Below are 22,890 nucleotides of genomic sequence, written 5' to 3'. Positions count from 1 at the left end.
TCTATTATTGGGGTGGAAAAGTCAGATTTTTTTTTTTTCAAAGTTAAATGATTACAAATTTTTTAAATTGAGCTCAAATTGAGGAATGGTAATTTACTGCCAAAGCCAACATTATAGTTAGTAATGAGGAGAACAATAGGGTAATAATGATATGTTACTAAACCAAAAAACTGGCATTAGGTGTGTTTTGATCCAAAGAATTGAATGTATTAATTCGGAGAGAAAATATGGATCATCAAAATTTAAGTTAAAAATTATGAACTTTTGTGATTTGGCTCAAAGAAAGACAGTGAAAATTTTGATTTAAATAGATAACACGTCAAAAATTAAGCAAGTTAAAAATTACAAACCTTTGGGATTTGTCTGAAAAACAAGTGAAACAAATAGATTTGTGATGATATGCCAAAATTGAGGCAAGCTAAAAATCATTAATTATTGGGACTTGATTAAAAAAACAAAGTAGAAGGTGCGAGTTAGTTCAAGTGGAAGGCTAAAAAATGACAAGGGGTAAGGCCAAGAACATGGTTGGAAGTAGTCAGAAAAGATATGAGGACTTATGATTTCACTGAAAGTATGACTTTTAATAAAGTAGAATGTTTGACCAAGATTCGTGTGGCCGACCCTAATTAATTTAAAAAAAACAATAATGATGGTTAAAAAATAACGTAAAAAAAATTAATTGGAATTACATATATAACATGACATAAAATTACAATATGCATAAGAGTATGCAATGAGTCTATGTAAAGATACAATTGAACAATAACCTTATGTCAAGACTTAGTATTAATTAGAGCTGCCTGACATTTTTTTGGTCTAAATTGTCGTTAAACACAACAATTTGATCTGCTCTTACTGTCATGACACGAAAATGGAGGCATACAATAGAATGACAACAATGATCCTAAACACAACTACATCAAATATCAACAACAATAATTCGGAGGTGTATAATTGTCGTACAACTCAAAAAAAAAAAAAAAAAAAAAAAAAAGTAAGCTTGCAAATAACAGAAAACCAAAAATAAAAAAGTAAGCTTGCAAATAACAGAAAACCAAAAATATAAATAAAACAATAGTTTATCTAAATAATTTTGTTGTGCAATAAATGACGGAACGAAAAACCCCAAAAAAAAAAGTTTAAAATCTAATAAAACTTATGGATACAAAAAAAGCAACATAAGGTTTACTTGTACCAAGCAATCTATATAAGCAAACACAACTTATGGTACTAATTTTTTTTAGAGAATATGTTTTTTTTTTCTTTTGAAATACATAAGTGAACATATTTTTTAGGAATGCGTTTCTTGTGGGGAGTACATTTTTTTTTTCTTGTCATTATTGTTGGTAAAATTTTTGGTTAAATTAAGATTCTTGATTTAGTTCTTGTTATCTCAAAACCAAAATTCAAATATTTTATATCAAGGAAGATAAGGGAAATTTTAAAAAAGAAAAAGGTTACATAAGGCCAATGCCCTAAACAATAAAATTAAAGCGCACCTCAAAAATTTCTCTAGAAGAGATTGTTTCAATGTCCAAAAATCCTCAAATTGATAATCTTGACCACAAGATGCACGGACATGAGAAAAAATTGCTTGGAAATATTGCATCTTATAAAGCATATTCGGACTGTCAATTTTCAAGATTTTTATGTATTCATAGATCTGCTTGATCTACACTATTTTGTTATTTATTTTTGGGTAAGTCAGTGGGGGAGAAGGCCCAACCCGTTTTCTATTAATAATAAAAATAAAAAATGGGTAAGGGGCATTCTCCCCCAGAGACTTACCCAAAAAAAAGAATTGAAGCTTTAAGTTTTATAATTAAAGATGAAAATAAATTTTCGGGCCATCACAAATATTTATGGTATTGAAATGACATCTTTCGACACTACTTAAAAGTGGGCCTCACTTCACTTTGATTGTTAAGGGTCTCGGCCTCATATACAAACCGCACCCTTTTAAAATAGTTTAAGTTTCGAACAATAACGTGTTTAATATATTTAAGAAAACTATTTTATTTTCTCACGCTTTGGAGATAATTTTTGTGTTATTAATGACAATTCATAATGTTTTGATGAATTTGGAACTCCGCAAGTCTATGTTTCGATTGACATATTTGAAGCACGAGAAATGGTTCGAATGCAATAAGGTGGCTCATGTTAAAAAGTGTAAAACAATAACTTTTTTTGACCTTTGGAGTTTTGGACGGGCAAGCTGGGGTTCTTGAAAGAAAGGCCTATCTTTTGTTAGGAAAATGTAATTTTTTTAAAAAAAAATAATAATCACCTCTTATAATTTTGGCAACAAGATCACTCACAAATGATTTTATTACAAACAATAGAAATTCAAAAAATAAATAACACAGCAATAAAATAAATCTCAACTACTTGATATCATTCATACAACCAATATTAAGCTTGAGAATATAAAATAAAAGAACAAATAATTAAAAGAAAAGAAGTTGGAGATTACCTCAACCGGGCATTTTACACTCCGGACCGAGTCACCACCTCCAATGGCACGGGATCAGCGGTCTAGCTTCAATCTCGAACCGAAAAAGCTAATTTTGGCCAAACTAGGTAACCACCCTTAAATCTCTACAAAACCCTAATTCCAAAATAATTAGGCTCAAACCCTAATTAGATCATGAGAGAGAGAATCTCTATGTTGGTGTGTGCCGCCTAGGGTCTTTTTAAGAGAGAAAGAGAATCTCTATGTTGGTGTGTGCCCCCTAGGGTCTTTTTAGGAGAGAGAGAGAATCTCTATGTTGGTGTGTGTCCCCTAGGGTCTTTTTAGGAGAGAGGGTAGAGAGAGAAAATCATAGAGTAGAGAGGGGCATAACCCCTAAGGAAGAAAGAGAGATTTTATGAGAGAGAGAGAGGTGTGTAGAGATGGGGGAGAGCACCCCTATTTATAGTGAAATTTAGATCTATGCTTTCTTTAGGGTTTCCCATAGTTTGCCGTTTTTTTTATATTGAATATGGACCGTTGATCAAGGTGACTTGTGGGGTGAGATATCTGAGCTATCTATTCCATAGATGGGCCATCAACATTATAAAATATACATGAACCATTATCCCCCTTTCCTTAAACCATTTTCCCATCAATATATTTAAATAAATTAAATCCATTAAAGATATAGTGCATACCATAAATTGCATATTCCATCTCATATTTTCTATAAGAATATTTCAATAATATCAAGTCAAGATATTCCTTCAAGATAAGATATGGTCAAAATTTCCTAATCAAGATTTGACCATATGCTACACGATATAGTTACCATATTTAACAAACTTGAAGAAAAAGCAATAAGAGAAGGTATCCAAGGGTTGGGCGTGCCCCATGCATGGTATGTGGGACCCCACCTAATACCCAGATGGTGGGCCCATGTGCACTATGGGCCCCCCTATATTTTTTTTAATAAATATTTAAAATTTAAACAAAATGAATTTTAAAACATTATAACTTTGTAAATTAATAACTTCATTTTTATAAGTCTAAAAATAAGAAATAAAATATCAAATGACTTATAAAAATTGAAATAATAAATCTAAAATAATTTAATAAAATGAACAGAATTAAATTAATATGATGGGAAGTGGATCCATATGGTTCAGGAATTCAATCAACGATCACGGGGTACTCCACCTTCAACTGTGGACTACAAACCACACTTGATTTATCGAACTAACCAAGTAGGGGCTCATTAGCAGGTCACCAAAGTTTGGTCGATGAGCCACTCCCCTAGAGACAAGTCAGGGTCACCACGACCTGATGCGACCACAGCTCTATGAGGCATAAGGGTATCTCTCGCACTTGCATATGCTTCACCTAAATGTGGATATCTAGCTTTTTCGAACGATCTATCTACATGCATGTCATGTGATTGAACATGGATGAGGTTTTGGCCCCCGTTTCTGTAAGCCTATCATCACACACAAGAGTCACATAGTCCCTCGACTCACTCATCTAGGCATAAGCTCCGACTTCATCAAGGGCTAACCCAAAAACCCTTATCTATTTATTTTTTACGCCCAAGTACCTTGGGTTTCCAACTGACTGGCCTAGATTGTCAAGCACAGTCCTATATTCGTAAATATCATTTGCTTAGTATGGTCTTCGATGGACAACACTCCCATTGAGTTTTTGTTCCATTATAATAAATATTTTTCATTACAAACTCATAAGGCCTTTAAAGGCCACATAAATCCAACAGCTCTTACCAACAAGCAACCTAAAGGTTTGAAAAATTCGTGATTCTGATCAGAATCGGGTGATTTATATTAGGAATTAGTCGGGCTAATCTAGATCCCAAAAAAATATCGATAATCAGCCAATTCCCCTTATTAAAGTGCCAGTTCGATTCAGTCCGTACCGGTTTCTCTTGCCGAACTGGCTGGTTCTGTCAAAGAACTGATACCAACTAACTTCACATTTTATTTTATTTTTTAATCATTGATTCTAGAACCTACTCCACTTAATTTTAAATTTTTTTCAGATTGTTGATCCTCCAAACTGGATAGAAAATCCAGAAGACCGATTTGGGTCATCAATGTGTTTTTGAAAACTTTGGTTAGGACATCAAGTTCAACCATGGGGTTTGCGAAAAGATCAAATTGCATACAGTGCCTCTTGTTGTTATTTGGCTTTTTTTTCTATTTATTTCTATTGGTAAATGCTTAGTTTAGTTGTGGACTTTGCACGTATAGTAAGTAGATCATGTATATCAAATATATTTGGTAGGTGTGATTGCTATATTTTTCTATATCTCCTTCACACAGATTTGAGATCAATCTCTTTGTTTATCATTCATAAATGTAGGCCTGTTTGAACATGTCCAATTTGGCGGACAAAGCCATCTTCTTTCATTCGTCCATTTGAAACTAGGGGTGGCAATGGGTCGGGTCTGCTAAACCCAAACCCAGACCAAATAGTATTCGGGTCCAGGTTTGGACCCGGATTGAAACTGTCGGGTTCAAAAGTTAGACCTATACCCTTACCTATTAGATCCTGGGTCTCTCTTGTTGGGTCTTGGGTCTGGTCGGGTCTATTGCCACCCTCACTATGAACTTCTATTTTTTTTTGCCTTTTTTTACCATCATATACTCATATATTGGCAACAAGGTCACAATTACGTGCCATTAGATTTCAAGCCGTCTGGTTTGTCGTTTAATAGCTAAAGATGATTACAGGTTCTTATTGTATATGATCCTTAATACATCAAACGAATAGGCCTTTAAGTATTTTATCTCCAACAGTTTACAATACGAGTCAGGTTCAAATAGACCGAGACCCGAACCCAGACCAAAATAGTGTTCGGGTCCAAATATTGGACCTATACCCAGACCCGTGTTAGATATACTCGACGGGTCCTGGGTTGGGTTCGGGTCCATTGCCACCCCTATTTGGGACTCATATATGCCTATAACAAGATCGATTAGCTCTCTCAACACCTAGAGTTGGGGCCGGATCAAACTGGCGAATTATGTAATTCGCATTCTCCTACTTGAGGAGACATTGCCTGATATTAAGTTTTGGGGTTGGAGAAATGGATTAAAAAAGTATTTGAAGCTAAGGATATTTGAAAACTATAGTTTCTTACATTATGTTTTAACATAGGGTTCACCATGGGTTAGGAGATCCGATAATGGTCTTGGGATGGGTCTTGGAAGATTGAATTAGGGTTTTGGGGGTGAAGTTCCTAGCTTCAAAGTCTATAAGCGGAGTTAGGTGAGACCTTTAGGGTTTTGAGGGTCTAGGGTTCGCACAATCGAACTAGAACGATTAACCGGACATGGGCATGGAAGCGGTTTAACCAGCCTAATTGGTAAACCGGCCGATTCAATCGCTCTAACCGGGAGGTAAAAAATGTGTAGAAACAAAATAAAAGAATACAAAAAAAATCTACTAAAATATGAAAAGCATATAAAGAATGATTAAAACAAAATACATTCAAATGAAGTCAAAAAGTAATGAAAAAAATGGATTTTAACCCATTTTATATTTTTCAAAAGCTATTTTTAAAGTTTTCTAAAAAAGATGGGAAAATATAAAAATGAGTATTAATGACCAAATCAATTTTTAATCTTTACCATAATGTAAAGAATATTTAAAAATATATTATAAATCAAATTCTTTATTTTTGAGAATTTATATATATATTTTTTTAATTTTTTTTTAAATACCAGTTGATGACCCTAACTGACCAAAACTGAAACCGACAACTGACGAAGGTTAGCACTTAGACCGAGTGATTTAGCGAACAATGATCTAAGGTCGAAAGGTTAAGGATTGACTCAAGGCTCAAAAAAAACTTTGACAAACGAATAAAATTTGGGGTTTTTATGGAGTTGTCATAATGTGACTATAAAAAATGTAGTGGCAACTCAATCTGGGCTCCATCAATCTTACAAAGACGTGTTGAACATCAACAAGCATTGCATTGGTGGGCCCATCTTGTATCAGTTTCTTCGAGTTGGCACTCCTTGTGGGGGTTCTAAGCCCCGGGAGGCGGTTCTAAGTGCTCTCATGCTCATTCGCTCCCATTTTTATTAAGGGTTTGAAAAAGTAAGGTTAAGAGGGTCATTTAGGTTAATGGCATTGATTAAAGGCGAATTAAAGGTTAAACGTGGTTTGGGAAGCTTCACAATCAATGTTAAGCCAAAATATGAAAACTTCCTGGATGGTTTAGCTTAATTAAATAGATTTTAAGGTGGCTTGTCCTGGGCAATTCTTCTAATTGTGGGGCTAATTATGAAGTTTTAGGTTAATTAAAAAGCAGTTTTGTAATCATGGGGCTTTTTTGGTATTCTCAGGAAGTGGCAATGGTGCAGGGAGAGATTAAGAGGGGTTATGCACTATATTGATTAGTGTGGTCCACAATAGGGTTTTAGTTGAAATTATGAAATTTTTCTTAGGCAAGAGGCGGGTTTTGTGATCAAGGCAAAGAAATGTTGTCTCCCGAAGTCTAGGTTTTTAGGTTTTTGGTAAGGTAACCTTGGAAATTTTAGTAAGAAACAAAAGGGAAAAGTTTATATAGAGTTGGGGCTTTAAACAATCAAATTAGAGCGCACCTCAAAAATTTCACTAGACGAGGTTCTTGTGATGCCCAAATATCCTCAAATTGATCATCTCGATATCAAGATGCATGGACATGAGAAAAAAATAATATTTAAAGTAATCTCGATATCAAGATGCATGGACATGAGCAAAAAATAAATTTCAAAGTTTTGGAAATAGTGCATCTTCTAATTCATTTTTGGTGTTGAAGATTTTTGGTGTTGAAGATAAGAAGAGATCAAGTCAAAGTTACTTGGTCATCAAGTTAGTTTGGTGATAAAGTCGCATACTATTTACCTCTATCTCCACGAATTATACCATATTTGTCTCTTGTAATTGTGTGATTATCCTTTATACATAGACGCACTTATTGATATAAACATTCATCCAAAATAAGCGAAGATGTAGCCCGTTGGGGCTTTGGATCCGTGGACATAAGACTTTGGCCTGAACAAAGCTATATAATCTTCGGCCTGAACCAGGTAAATGTTGTGTTATCTCTTCTTCTCTCCCCATTCAATATCTGTACATGTATGCTCTTACGAATCTTAACATGATATCAAAGCTATATAATCAGAGCTATATGCTCTCACGAATCTTAACATGGTATCAAAGCTATATGCTTTCACAAATCTTAACATGGTATCAAAGCTATAGGATCGGAGCTATGAGATGAGATTGCCAGTGACATGAGGAGAGAGAGCTTTTGCAGAGACTAACAACAGTGCAGAAACAAGTGGGAGAAGCTCACTACGGGTTATCAAGAGTTAGAGATGGCGTAAAGTCAAAGAAGAGCTTCCCTTTTTCCAAAACCTAGACTCGATTCTCTCTCTAAAAGCGCAGATGGAAGCTTTAATGGCAACGGACGCCATAATCCATCAGAGTACGGCGAGATTCGATGGCGAGGAAGAGAAAACTGGTTATCCCGTAGATTTCCCAACGAGTTTTCCGGTGAAGCACAGAAAAAGTTCAGAGAGAGAGATTTTGAAGGATTTTCTTGTGAGCTTAATATGCAGAAAACACCGTTTCTTTGTGGAGCTCTTTGATGCCATGGATAAGAGAGAAAAAGCGACAAAGAAACAGAGGTTGGAGAGACAAGAGAGATGGAGAGCAGAGGAGCGAGCACAGAGAGTGGCTTTCCAGAATGCCATGATCCTTGTGACAAAGAAGCTCGTTGTTAAGGCTTGTAGGGCCACACCGCTGCAAAAATCACTGAAAAATCATTTCCCTACGACCTTTCCAGGCAAAAAAGCAGCCAAGAAGCGATCAAAGAACTGAAAAAGAGCTGAGGTTTTGAAGCTCATAAAAGCTAGATCAGAGATGGCTTTTAGGTTCGATCGATGCAGTAGAAGAGCAGCTCTGTGGAGCGAGTTATCAGATAAGCTCTTTCTAAGAGTGAAGAGAGAAGTGGGATAAACTTATGGCGAAGAGAGAAGTGGAATAAACTTATGGCTGAGTTCAAAGACATTACGGGAAGAGAAGGAAAAATGAGAGCCCTTATTTCCAAGAGCTTTTGGCCATGGCGAAAATCTCCGAACCTCTTCCTCCTCTTCCATGTACAGAACTAGAGAAATCTCGATTCTTTCGAGCTTAAAACTTGAAGGATGTCATATCTTCAAAGATTTTACAGTGATTCTCAAGAGAGAGAATGTATCTAAAAGTTTTCCTCACAGTTACTTCTCTGTAAAAATCTTGGTCTCTCTCTATTTACAGCTCGAAGATTGAAGTTATTTATGCGGGAGGAATCATCCATTCGACTTCCTCCCTTCTCTCTCTAGAAGTTTCTTTAGCCCCTTGGCAATAACGAGTCCAAAAAAAAAAAAAAGTGGAAAAGAAAAGCAAAATGAGTTGTACTTTTTTGAAGATGTGGCCTATTGTCTGGAAGCCGAATTTCATTGGCATTTTTTTTTTTATATCATTGATGTTTCTTTGTATCCACACCCAATTTGAGAGGGAGAGTATAAGAGATATGGAGATGAGATGAGTAGAGATGAAGTCAACATCTCTAATGTAACTGCTATATGGACAAGAACATTAGTTGTATTCGTGCATTTTTCAGTTGTCTCGTGTGCTTTTTGCTCCTAGCACCTCACCATGTAGCAGAGGACTTCGTCATAGACATCGTTAGGGGGAACACATTCATGATTAGTGGATTTTTTTTCAAGGAGAAGTTTTCACCAATCTTCAGTGTTCGTTGCCACTTTATTTGTCGCAGAGCCGTCTTTGTTGTGCCTTTGTAGCACTTTTAGTAGGTGTCGTTGTATCACTTTTAGTAATCTTTAGACCAAGTTTGGTGATCACATGTCCCGGATCACATCTCTTTTAATGGGTGCCTTTGTTTCACTTTTAGTGGTCTTTAGACCAAGTTTGATGATCATGTGTCCCGGATCACATCTCTTTGCTCTTGTAGACTAGAAGTGAGAGCAATGCAAGTTTTTTGGCAATTTTTTTGGTTTTACAACTCCAATTCCAGTTTCAGTTTGCCAAGTTGGACACTTGGCTTCAGATCTCCATGCACCACCTTGAGGGGTAGTTTTGATGATCACGTGTCTCGGATCACATTCTTCACTCTTGCAGACAGACTATTCTTCACTCTTACAGACAGACTATTCTTCACTCTTGCTGACAGACTATTCAAGTACGCTAGTGAGAGCAGCGCAAGTTTTTTGGCAATTTTTTTGGTTTCAAAACTCCAATTTCAGTTTCAGTTTGGCAAGTTAGGCACTTCGTTTCAGATTTCCTTGCACCAACTTGAAGAGAGTGTTTCAGATTTTCTTGCACCAACTTGAAGGGAGTGCTGAAGATAATAAGAGACAAAGTGAAAATTATTTGGTCATCAAGTAAGTTTAGTGATAAGAACTCATAGTATTTACCTCTATCTCCAAGAATCATACCATATGTGTTTCTTATAATTGTGTGATTGTCCTCTATACGTAGATGCACTTATTGAAGTAAACATTCATCTAAAATCAGTGAAGATGAAGATGTAGCTCGATGGGGCTTTGGATCTGTAGGTTTCGGCTTGACCTATGTAAATGTTGTGTTAGCTCTTCTTCTCTTTCCATTCAATGTAAATGTTGTGTTCTCTCTTCTTCTCTCCCCATTCAATATATGTGCATGTATGCTCTTACGAATCTTAACATTTGGACTGTCAATTTTTAAGTTTGTGTAAATCTTCTTGATCCACACTATTTTTTAAGCTTGAAATTTTATAATTAGAGATGAAAATATAATTTAAGGCTATCAAAATGATTTCCAATATTGAAACCGTATTTCTAGACACTATTTGAAGGTGCGCTTTAATTGTTTAGAGCCTCAACTCTATACAAACCGTACCCAAAACAAAATAGGGTGTCTACACCTTGATTTACAATCAGAATTGAATCTTGAATGACATGGAGGTGGTTGATACCTGCGTTTATGGCATTCTCAAATACCATAATCAAAGCTTCATATTCTGTATGATATTAGTGCAAAGGCAAACTCGGCTGTACAGTGGTGGAGAATGATATGTTCTCTAATGAAAATGATTCAGAGTATCAAGAGTCATATCATTTCGGCTCCCCATCAAAGTAAAGCTCCCTATGTTGGGAGCAATGTACGCAAACTTGGCCTGTTAAATCGGAATCGAGCACTGGCCAATTCAGTTTTGGCCAGAGGGTCTGAATGGGTATTTTATAAAAGAATCTTAAAAAATAAGAGATTTGTTTATAATGTGTTTTTGAATTTATATATATATATAAGTTATTCTATGGTTAACACCTATAAAAACCCATCGGTGATGTGTAGAATAGTGTTTGACAGCCTAATTTACATTAACTACCCCTAATTTATTCTTTATCTTTTTATTAAATATGGGTATTTTTTGCTTTTTACAAACTTCAACTTATAGGCAAAAAATTGAAATGTTTTATTGGGTTTCGATCAGGACTCGTCGTTCATTTGAAATTTGAAACTGCTTCTCTCTCATCTCGCATCCTCTATTACTCACAAATTCACCGGACAATGGATACGTGAATGGTGGGGGAGGTTGTGTCGATTTTTTTCTGATTTGAAACCCATTGGGCTTTTCTTCGTTTTCGTGGGTTAGTAGTGAGATATTGGATTTTAGAAAAAAAAAAAGGGGTTTGGAGCCAAATTATATAATTTCAAAATCTTCTATTGCTTCCAAATTAATGCCACCCAATCTTTTCAACCATCCAATTTCAAAATCTACTACAGCGTCCAAATTATATAATTTGTGTAATTCGCAGTTCCACTCATTATAACGTGAGCCAAGAAGTGCTTTAAACCATCCGGAAAATTTTAATAACATATGCCACATGCAATTTGTGCGCCTCGTGTTTGGTAATTCAGGGCATATTGCCTCTTTGAGAGCTTTGTCTTTGTCTGTTAGAATTGTTTGTGGCTGCTTTCCATTCATTAAATCAACGCCTACAACAATAAAATAGTCCCCAAGTGAAATGAAACGTATTTACAAAAGCGCATCATTATAAGGAATATCTATATAATAAAAATAAAAATTGTAAGATATTGTGCATACCTTCATTACCCAAGAGAACTATTCTATTTTTTCATCCCATAGCAATACACAACCAAATAAACAGGTACCACCATGATTGTTAGTACCAACCCAAATTCCTATAGGCATACCATACATATTCTTGCCGTATGTTGTATAAAAAAACAACCACATTACCAAAAACTTCATATGCACGGGTAGAAGTACCATGTGACCCAATAATGTGTTCCAACACATTCTCTTTATTAATAGAAAACTGGTCGGGGAAATCATTATCATTGTCTTTCATGTCTTTACATATACATAAAAGGGAAATGATCATATGAGACCCTCCCACATTCATGTGTGTAGGACATCAAATGATCACCATTAAATTTGGTACAGATCTCTAAAAAAATCAAGTCCCACACCTATATGATAACTTTTTTAAATATTTGTATAAAATTTAATGGTGATCTTTTGAAGTCTTATATACATAAGTGTGAGAGGGTATTATAGAATCATTACTTTACATAAAAAAGCAAAACAACATCTTTTTCTCGATCTACAATCTACATTCTTCGTATAATGTATTAGGTTATAGGCATCCTTTTTCAAAAATGGCAATTGCCCGCATGCAACATCCTTTTCTATTTCAAGCACCCGCGTGATATCGTTTACAGATATACCAACTTTTGCAAGCTCTAAGATACGACCCTCGTCAATTTCTGATATTTCTCTAATAGGCTGGAAGGAGCCCCACTTGTTGTGGTTGCAATAAGTCATGATTGTGTTCATTCACGACTTTCACACCACTCCAATATGAGAAATTCTAAATGTCATGTGGGTGCCACAACCACATCTCGTTGGCTTGAAATTCTTTTTTCCTTTCTTTTCACTAGGTCTATTGTCCGCAAAATCGCTCGATCTAACCGTTAATCGTTCGATTAGATCGGAACCGGCCAGTGGCCAATTCCGGTTTTGGGTCGTTAGAGTGATCAACAAGTATTTTAAAAAAAAACGTTCAAAAAAATGTATATAAATTTTCAAAAATAAAGAATTTGATTTGTAATGTATTTTTAAATATTCTTTACATAATGCCGATTAAAAATTATTTTGGTCATTAATACTCACTTTTACATTTTTCCATCTTTTTTAAAAAAAATTAAAAATAGCCATTGAAAAAATATAAAATGGGTTAAAATCCATTTTTTTTCATTACTTTTCAACTTCATTTGAATGTGTTTTGTTTTAATCATTATTTATATGCTTTTCATATTTTAGTAGATTTTTTTTTGTATTTTTTTTTGTTTTTCAACACTTTTTTGACCGCCTGGGACCTGTCCGGTTAGAGCGTTGAATCGGCCGATTTATCGATTAGGCCGGTCGAACCGCTTCCATGCCCATGTCTAATTAACCGTTCCGATTTGATTTTGCGAACACGGACTTGATCCCTTAGGTGTCGTGAAGCCAGCACGATGGCATGCATAAGACCTTTAACAATATCGCCTTTTTTTTCTGTCTGATCGTTGTCTTCGAACGGAAAAACCCAAATTCTTTGCAAAATTTTTATAAAATTCATATGCCTCACAATCAGTTGTAAAAATTTGCCCAGTGAATGGTATTAGATCGTTAATAATTTCTAACATCTCAGCTTGCGGTAATGAAGAAAGTGTGGCTTCGTCTAAAGAATCTTCCATTCTTTTTTATCCTAAACATATCATCCAAAAACAACATTTAAAGATGAACATGTGCTTTATAATAGTAACAACAAAAAAAATTTATCATACACATGGATAATGGACCAAAATTTATTATACATAGATAATTCAACACAAAGTATACCATACACATGGATAATCCATAGGGGCTGCAATGCCCATGCCGTCGTTGGGCTAGATCAAGACAGAAAATTTTGGTGTTCTACCCTCTATAATGTTAACAAGAGCCCCTTGCATATGGGGGATACTTAAGAAAAATCCAGAAAATTAAAAAGAAGGGAAAGGTTTCTATACTTCTCCTACAGCATAGAAGATCTATGCTTTCCCTACCATCCAGCTGTCCAATTTTGATCAAGAGCGCCACTCATCGTTTAATCTTAGATCCGACGTCTCAAAGTATTTTATTTTTAGTTTTTTTATACAAGTTGTATGAATATGAAATTTGGTATGTGCCATCTTCTCATTAGGGCGCACCTATAAAAAATATTAAAATTAATTTTTTGATAAAATATAATGATCAAAATACCCCTTGAAACTTTCAGGGGTATTTTGATCATTTTATTTTATTGAAAATATTTGTTTTATATTTTTTGCTAGTGCGAGTTTAATAGAGGATTGGACGTACAAAATTTGGTGTCAAAATAGTTCATAGAAAAAATAAATAAATAAATAAAATAGTGTAGAGATGTGATATTGTGATTGGGCCAATCTTAACCCTCCATTCAGAATGGACGGTTGGATAAGGGGAAGTACATAAGTTCTATGTTGTAGGGAAAACATAGAAAGCCTGCTCTAAAAATAACACCCTAAGGCCCAGTATTTACAACTTACTTGCATAACAGTTTAGTGTTTTATAGCACTGAAACCAAATATACACATTTTCTCTTTTTCTTCCAAAACAAACATCGATATTTAAACCACTCCTAAACAAAAACCCAAGACGTTGTTTTTCACATACCTGATTTTGAGTTTGTTCTTTTATTGAGTACATAAACACCAGCAATTGTGGACTCCAAAAACCATTTTTTAAAAATAGATTTAACATAAGAAAGAAACCAAATTGGGCATAACTGCATAAGAAAAATATTTTGTAAATTTATGGCATGTTAAAAAGCACTTACAAAAGCTCAAACTCATCAAATGCTCTGCATTTTGCAATGGTTATAAACGCAAAAGAAGAGAATGTTCAAGAGCCTAAAAAAAAAGCCCAAATATTCATACTCAAAGAAAATAAACACAGTATAGAGAAAACAAAAATATGAATCATATCCAAATTCTTTTGGTGGTTGGAGTTATAAACCCAAAAGACCCAAATATTCAAACTCAAAGAAAATAAACTCGACAAAGAGAAAAGTGAAAATCTGAATTCATACCCAAATTCTTTTGGTGGTTGGAGTTATTTTGTCATGAGAGAGATAGAGAGTGAAGCAAATCTAGAGGGAGAGCTTGGATTGAGAAAATGGTGTTCGCAAAGCAAAGCAAATCTTGAGGTGAGTAATAACACTATGAGACATTCCCACGTCCATGTGAGTCGGACTTCAAAGGATCACCATTAAATTTGGCATATATCTCTAGAAAAGTTATCATTTGGGTGAGGGACTTGATTTTTCTAGATATCTGTGCCAAATTTAATAGTGATCATTTGGGGTCGTACTCATATTGGTGTGCGAGGGTCTCATAGGATCATTACTATATATATATATATATATATATAAGTATAGAATGAAATCATTTACCTTTGATACACGGTGGCCACAATAATCATGACCGTTGGATGTGAAATAGAGTGGTTGTAATTATTCCATTGACCAAGTTCAAACTTCAAAAACAATTTTCTCAAACTTTGTGACATATCCAAGCTATCAATCTTCGCATCAAATGGTTGTAAGGAATTGTTACCATCATGTATCAAAGATCAATAGTCTCATTTTATCTATATATATATATATATATATATATATATATATATATATATATATATATATATATATATATATATATATATATATATATATATAAAAGGTAAACCTTACAACAACTGGTCAGCTATAATGAATAGTATATAGGTGGAATGAGAGCCGTCAGATATTCATCATGCGTTCAAAATGTATATTACTATTTTAATTTTAAATTTTTCTATATAAATCTGATTAATATGAAATTTTGGGTATATATATCTAACACTACTGCGCACCATATAAAGATATACAAAATTTATTTTCAATAATTTAAAATTGACCAAAATACCCCCATAAATTTTCAAGGGTATTTCGATCATTTTTTATTTTGAGAAATATTTTTTATTTGTGCGCCCTATTTTTTATTAAAAAATAATTAAAATTAAAACAGTGATATGCATTCTGAACCGTATGATGAAGATCTGATGGTTCTCAATCCACCTATAATACTATTCATTATAGTTGGCCAGCTATTGTTAGCTTTTTCATATATATATATATATATGGGGTAAACTTTACAACAGATGGCCAACTATAATGAACAGTATATAGGTGGAATGGGAGCCGTCTGATCTTCATCATGCGGTTCATAACACATATCACAATTTTAATTTTAATTTTTTTATATAAATCTGATTAATATGAAATTTTGGATGTATATACCTAACACTATTGCGCACCATTAATTTAAAATGACCAAAATGCCCCCATCATTTTTCAGGGGTATTTCAGTTATTTTATATTTTGGAAAATATTTTTTATATATTTTTTATTTGTGCGCCCTATTTTTTAGTACATATGTATAAAATTTAATTATGATCCTATTTATAAAAAAATAATTAAATTTAAAACGGTGATATATATCTTGAACCGCATGATGAAGATCTAACGGCTCCTATTCCACCTATATTACTATTCATTATAGCTGGTCAGTTTTTGTTAGCTTTTTCCATATATATATATATATATATATATATATATATATAATACAACGGTTGTATAGTAGTATAATGCAACCACACATCTAGAAAACCATATTATTGGTATTTGTATGATCCCAAATTTTGTACACACATTTTCTTCATCCACATAATCAATCCTATGAAGAAAAAAATTCAATTTGCGCCCTAGATATGGTCAACAGTAGTACCCGTCCAACAATGAATCTCGACTATCCATTTAGTAAATTTCAAGATCTAGGCCTTACCAAATTCAAAATCACTTTTTTCTTTTTTTAGCAGTATTAATTTGATGATGATAACACTATATAAAAATTTTGAAAATAAAAAAATCCTTTTGAAATCTATATCTAACTATTTCAATAAAATGAACTGCTTGTATTAATTGAGCTAGAATGAAACTTTCTAAAACTCAGGGATGAAGTTTTCAACGCTGTGGAGACGGCAATGCTTCAACTCAATGAATACAATCCAAGTGGAAAATACCCTGTTCCTATTCTTTGGAGTTTCAAAGAAAGAAGGCAGGCCAACTTGGAAGAAGTAATTCATCATTTGGTGAATCAAATCAAGAACAAAAAGAGTAAGACATGGCATAGGTAGTAGTGTTTGTGCAGGGTACGGACAGTTAGATATGTCAGGTTTTATTTATTGGCCTGGGTTTTGGCCCTACAACTTGGAGATGCATTATTTTTTTTGAACTATACATTTATTGATGTGATAATGGAAATAATGTTTGTTTATCATTTATTTCACTTTTACAGCTGATGTTGCACGGTTTCATATGTTTCTACCATTCTCTGCTAACATGTAAATGAAATGAACACAGTAAATGGAACTCTGGTTATTGGGGAATGGTAATTTATTGCCAAAGCCAACATTATAGTTAGTAATGAGGAGAATAATAGGGTAATAATGAAATGTCACTAAACCAAAAAACTGGCATTAGGTGTGTTTTGATCCATATAATTGGAAGCATTAATTTGGAGAGAAAGTATGGATCACCAAAAATTACGTTAAAAATTATGAACTTTTGTGATTTGGCTCAAAGAAGACTCAGAAAAATTAGATTTGAATAGATGACATGTCAAAAATTAAGAAATTTAAAAATTGCAAACTTTTGGGATTTGTCTTAAAAACAATTGAAACAAATAAATTTGTGATGACATGCCAAAATTGAGGCATGTTAAAATTTATTAATTATCGAGACTTAATTAAAAAAACAAAACAGGAGGTATGAGTTAGTTCAAGTGGAAGACTCAAAATAGACAAGGGGTAGGGCCAAAAGAACATGGTTGGAAGTAGTGAGAAAAGATATGAGGACTTATGGTCTCACTAAAGATTTGACTCGTAATAGAGTAGAATAGCGGACCAGGATTCGTATGGCCAACCCTAATTAATTAAAGAAAAGCAATATGATTAAAAATTAAAGTAAAAAAAAAATTAAATTTCATATATGACGTGAAATAAAATTACAATATGCATAAGAGCATTCATTGAGTCTATGTAAAAATACAATAAAATCATTGAGCAATAACCTTATGTCAAGACTTAGTATCAATTAGAGCAACCTGACAAATTTTTGGTCTAAATTGTCATTAAACACAACAATTTGATCTGCTCCTACTGTCATGACACGAAAGTGGAGGCATACAATGGAACGACAACAATGATCCTAAACACAACTACATCAAATATCAAGAACAATAATTTCGAGGTGGAGGATTGTCCTGCACCTCAAAAAAAATAATAATAATAATAACAATAATAAATTATAGGTTTGAAAATAACAAAAAAAACCCAAAAAAATGAAACAATAGTTTATCTAAATTATTTTGTTGTGCAATAAATGAAGAAACGAAAAAACCCTGAAAAAAATTTGAAATCTAAAAAAACATATGGACACATAAAGAACAACATAAGGCTCACTTGTACCAAGCAATCTATGTAAGCTAACACATGTATTTGAAACTCAACCCCATTCCTAACCACATTAGTACTCTTTTTCAAGAGAATGTGTTTTCTTTTTCTTTTTCTTTTGGATACATAAGTGAACATGTTCTTTAGGACGCGGTTCTTGTGGGGAGTATATTATTTTTTTTTGGAATTATTATTGGTTAAATTAAGATTCTTGATTTAGTCTCTTGTTATCTCAAAACCAAAATTCAAATATTTTAGATCAATCAAGATAAGGGAAATTTTAAAAAGGAAAAAGTTTACATAAGGGAAAGGCCGTAAATAATCAAATTAAGACGCACCTCAAAAATTTCACTAGAAGTGGTTGTTTAGATGCCCAAAAATCCTCAGACTAATTATCTGGACCACAAGATGCATGGACATGAGAAAAAATGGATTTCAATTCTTGAAAATATTGCATCTTATAAAGCTTATTCGGACCGTTAATTTTCAAGATTTTTAAGTATTCATAGATCTGCTCAATCTACAATATTGTATTTATTTATTTTTCGGTAAGTCAGTGGGGGAGAAGGCCCCTACCTGTTTTTTATTAATAATAATAATAATAATGGGTAGGGGGGGCCTTCACCCCCACAGACTTACACAAAAATAAACAAAATTAGACTTACCCAAAAATACATAAAATTGAAGCTTTAAGTTTTATAATTAGAGATGAAAATGAATTTCAGACCATCACAAATATTTCTAATATTGAAACAACATCTTTCGACACTATTTGAAGGTGTGCTGTACTTTGATTGTTTAGGGCCTCGGCCTTATACAAACCGCACCCTTTTAAATCGTTTAAGTCTCAAAAAATAACGTGTTTAATATTATTTAAGAAAACTATTTTATTTTCTTACGCTTTTGAGATAATTTTTGTGTTATTAATGAAATTCCTAATGTTTTGATGAATTTGGAACTCCGCAAGTCTCTTCTCCGATTGACATATTTGAAGCACGAGAAATGGTTTGAATGCAATAAGGTGGCTCATGTTAAAAAGTGTGAAATAAGAACTTCCTTTTTAACCTATTTGGACAGGCAAGCTGGGGCTCTTAACAATAACACGGCAAAGGCTTGAAAATTCGGTGATCCGGATCAGAATCAGCCGATTCATATTAGGAATTAGTCGGACTTATTTAGATCCCAAAAAAATATCGGGAACCGACAAGTTCCCCTTATGAATGTGCCAGTTCCGTTCAGGTTCGTACCGGTTCTCTTGCAGAAGTGGCTGCTTCTGTCAAAAAACTGGTACCAACCAGCTTCACATTTTATTTCTTAATCACTGAATTGGCCAGAACCGGCCCCTACTAATTTTTAATTTTTTTCGGATTGTTGATCCTTCAAACCAAAACAAAAATCCTGATCTATTTTTTTGCATCAAGTCGAACCATGGGTTTTCGAAAAAACAAATTGCATACAGTGCATGTCTATTTCTTGTTTTCAATTTATTTTTATTGGTAAATACTTTGGTTTGTTGTGGACTTTGCACGTATAGTCAGTAGATCATGTATAGCAAATATATTTGGTAGGCGTGATTGCTATATTTTTCTATATCTCCTTCCCACAGATTTGAGCACAGTCTCTTTATTTGTTTGTTTATTCATTCATAAATATAGGCCTGTTTGAACTGGTACAATTTGGCGGAAAAAACCATCTTCTTTCCTCCGCCCATTTGGGACTAGGGGCAATGGGTTGAGTTTGCGGGACCCAGACCCGTATAGTATTCGGGTCCAAGTTTGGATCGGACTCAATATGTCGGGTTCAAAAAGTTGGACCCATACTCGTACCTCATTCCTTTCGGGTCTTAGGTTTGGTCTGGTCTATTGCCACCCTCTCTGTGAACTTCTGTTTTTTTTGCCCTTTTTTACTATTATATATTCATATATTAGCAACAAAATCACAATCACATGTTATTAGATTTCTAGTCGTTTGATTTGTCGCTTAATAGCTAAAGATAACTACGAGTTCTTATTGGATACGATCCTTAATACATCAAAGGAATAGGGGTTAAAGTATTTTATCTCCAACAGTTTACAGGTACATGTCGGGTTCAACTAGACCGGGACCCGAACTCGAATAGTATTCGGATCCAAATATTAGACCCATACTCAGACTCATGTTAGGTATACCCGATGGGTCCCAGGTCAAGGTCAGGTCCATTCTCACCCCTATTTGGGACTAATAAATGTCTGTAACAAGATTGATCATAATGAAATAATTTACTCAAGTAAGCTGTCATGCTCAGCAGCCAAAGTTGACGCCGGATCAAACTGACGAACTATGTAATTCGCATTCTCCTACTTGAAGAGACATTGCTTTATATTGAGTTTTGGGGTTGGAAAAATGGATTAAAAAAGTATTTGAAGCTAAGGATATTTGAAAGCTATAGTTTCCTACACCATGTTTTAACAAAGGGTTCACCATGGGCTAGGGGATCCTAATGGTCTTGGGATGGGTTTTGGAACATTGAACTTGGGTTTTGGGGGTCTAGGTGGTCCTGAAGTACCTAGCTTCAAAGTCTATGAGTAGAGTTCGGTGAGACCTTTAGGGTTTTGAGGGTCTAGGGCATAGTTAGGAAGCCGGGACTTTCAATAAATCTGCTTATCTTAAAATTGGAAAAATTTGTTTTTATTTTAAAAAGTCAGATGAAAAAATCGGATAAAAAATATATATCGGCAAAAATACTTCATGTAAAGATATCACCAATATATCGGACTAGGCTCAAAAAATCGGATAAATACATATAAAAAAAATACACCATATCAAACCTACTTAAATACATATCAAAAAAATACACCACATAAATTTTCTCATTAAATACTTTAACAAATATCACACCCACTTAAGTATATACCAAAAAATAGAAACGATGTTTTTTATCATCAAATTCTTTAACAATGATATAACAACTTTATAACTATAGTTAGTGATTAGGATTTATACTTTATATATATGCTTGCATTTGAGTTTGGGTCCTCTGATTCTACTTTTTAGAGAGAGAAGGCGTAGAGGAGAGAATGAACGAATGGGGGAACTAGTATAAAATTCTTCGACATTACCATATTTCCGGCAGAATCTAGGCGTTGAACTTCACGGAATATGATGATTGAGATTTGAGAGGGAAGAAAGTGATCTCTAAAGCTTTTTTCTAGCAAAAATGGCAGCCCATGGAGAGAGAGACAGTGCTTTTTATGCAATTTTAAGGTTGAAGAATGAGTGGTCCGCTTCAGATCTCATAAATATGTACAAAAGGCTCGCACTTGTTAGAATAACACCATTTATGTATTTTTTTTTTCTATTCACTTAATCCTTTTCCTATCAGTATTGTTGTTTCTTGATTCGAAATGTTACAGGGTAAAAAATTTCTACGTTTTAGCTTTTTGAAACTTTGGCATTATGTTTTTCGATTGCTTTCGAAATTCCGCATGGTGTAGCTTTCATCTCTTTTATATAAAACTTTTGCTACTTTTATTTTTGAGGATTTTCAATAATTCGTATCGAAAGTTTTTAATTCTGATAATATAAGACCAGTTTTTCACTGAGGTTCTAGATAGAGAAACATGGCCATTTTCTTTTTTCCACAGACGTTTTTTTTGTCCAATTTTATTTGTTTTTCAAAAAATCGCGTTTTTAACAGTACTATGAAAAATACATGTTTTTTTTGACAAACTTTTCAAAAAAAATGGCATTTCAAATGTTTTTTAAAACTTCACCATTTTTTTGAAAAATTTGCCGAACAGTCGCCGAATTGCTAACTATGGTCTAGGGTGGCAGAAAGGTTAAGAACACTCAGGCTTAAAAAGAAAATTGCAAAAACCCCCTCAAAATAGATTTTTGTAGGCATTTTACCCCACGCAACTTTTCTTAACAACTTTCCACCATGTTTCCTAGCAAATATCTCTTATACAAAAAAAGGTTTTTTTTTTATGACTAAAATACATTTCCCTCATTTAACAAATCATTTTCAGATTCCAATAAAAGGAAACACCTAACCACACTTGTACAACATAGGACTCCTCACTTCAAAGGACTGCTCACTTCAAAAAGCTGGAACGCTACTCCATAACGCCGAACTGTGGCCCTTCAAAATGTCGGATCGCCACATCAAAACATTGGATTGTCCTTTCAAAATGTCGGACCGGAACTTCAAATAGTTGGACCGCCCATTCTAGCAAAAAATAATTGTCGGATGGCCTATTCCAGCAATAAGTAATTGCCGGACCGCCACCAAGAAATGTCGGACCGGCCATTCTACAGCAACTTCAAAACGCCAGACCGCCTGTTCCAGCAAAAAATAATCGTCGGACCGCCCATTCCTGCATGAAATGTTGAACGGCCATTCTATCTCAACTTCAAAAATCTGAACCGCCCATTCCAACAGTAAATAATTGCCGGAACGCCATTCCAACAATAAATAATTGCCGGAACGCCATTCCAGCAAAAAGTAATCGCCGGACTGCCACCATAAAATGTCGGACCGGCCATTCGAGCAAAATAATCATCGAAGCGCGTGTTCAAAATACTAGACCGCCCTCTCCAACTAAAATAACTAAAATAACTAAAATAATGTTACGCGAGGAGAAGGTAAGAGATACATCTTCTGTTTCTTAATGTCATTTCTGCATTCTCTCTCCTAATTTCTTTATTTTCTTTAACCTCAATTACCCTAATTGTTAAAAATAAAAAGTATATAATTAAAGAAAATCCAAAAACTAATCACAATTTTGTAAAA

At 34.1% G+C, this 22,890-nt stretch overlaps 1 pseudogene; it reads right to left on the bottom strand.

Annotated features, from left to right (window-relative positions):
- Nucleotides 1-11,201: 11,201 nt before the first annotated feature.
- LOC148780758 (protein FAR1-RELATED SEQUENCE 11-like) lies at nucleotides 11,202-13,264 on the bottom strand (annotated as a pseudogene).
- Nucleotides 13,265-22,890: the final 9,626 nt, after the last annotated feature.

Source organism: Amborella trichopoda, chromosome 8, assembly GCF_054954075.1.
Source record: "Amborella trichopoda isolate Santa Cruz 75 chromosome 8, AtrichopodaSantaCruz75HAP2 v2.0, whole genome shotgun sequence".
Lineage (NCBI taxonomy): Eukaryota > Viridiplantae > Streptophyta > Magnoliopsida > Amborellales > Amborellaceae > Amborella > Amborella trichopoda.
Note: the sequence above shows the minus strand (reverse complement) of the source record. Positions and strands in the feature narration are given on the sequence as shown.